Source organism: Dendrobium catenatum, unplaced genomic scaffold, assembly GCF_001605985.2.
Source record: "Dendrobium catenatum unplaced genomic scaffold, ASM160598v2 original_scaffold_111489, whole genome shotgun sequence".
In the NCBI taxonomy this organism is placed as follows: Eukaryota; Viridiplantae; Streptophyta; class Magnoliopsida; order Asparagales; family Orchidaceae; genus Dendrobium; species Dendrobium catenatum.
Window position 1 is genome coordinate 1 of NW_021429924.1, and position 858 is coordinate 858.

General features: G+C 32.6%; 1 non-coding gene across 1 annotated transcript; it reads left to right on the forward strand.

Moving 5' to 3' along the window:
- The first annotated feature begins 170 nt into the window (after positions 1-170).
- LOC114578668 lies at positions 171-299 on the forward strand. Its single transcript, XR_003699650.1, has one exon. It is a non-coding gene; the product is annotated as a small nucleolar RNA snoR74 (small nucleolar RNA).
- Positions 300-858: the final 559 nt, after the last annotated feature.

Consider the following 858-nt stretch of genomic DNA (forward strand, 5'->3'; position numbering starts at 1 on the left):
GGGATAAAGGCTTGATGTTGTTGTTGTTGTTGTTCTCAATGGCCTATCTTTGTGTATGCTTTTAAATTATATTATTAATAATGTTTTTTTTATAAAACTGATCGAGTAGTTATATTATGAAAAATTATTATGCATTGATTTATATCTGGCTAGTTTTACGTACCCTAAAGAGAAAAGCAGGGTTCTGGTGTCTTTATGACCTGTACTTTCGTATACTTTAGGGAAATAAATTTCATCGTTATTGGGTGAACCATTGCTAATTATCAATGGCTTATGGTTCAGTAAACAATGATACACATTTTTGGCCTTGTTTTATCATAAGATTAACATAATATTTAAAATTTTTAATGAATTTATTGATGTATAAACTAAATCAAATGGTGCAGATCCATTCCAAAATCTGTGCAAATTATTTTGCTGACCCTCATTGCAAAACTGAATGATTTGTTTTTATTTGTGCTTCTAAATGGTTTCTTATCGCTTGTACTTTAATTATATTATAGAAATAAATTAGGTTTCTATGAAGCTGACAGAGCAATTTCATTGTAAAAAATGACTATTTATTTCTATTTGGCTAGATTTACTTAACCTAACTAGAAAAGCATGGGTATGGTGTCTCTATTATGACGTCTCATAAACTTGAATTTTTATTCTGTGCGGAGTCCGGACCATCCGGAGACCAATAAAACTGCGCCACGACACTCCAAAAATGTATCAACGCTCGATACAGAGCGCAGAACTCTCCCGTCCGGTGTCCGCACAGAATAATAGCTCCATAAACTTTAGGGAATCTACTTTCATATTATGGAGTGAATCTTTGCTCCCAGGATTCAGTAAACAGTGATGCAAATTCTTGAT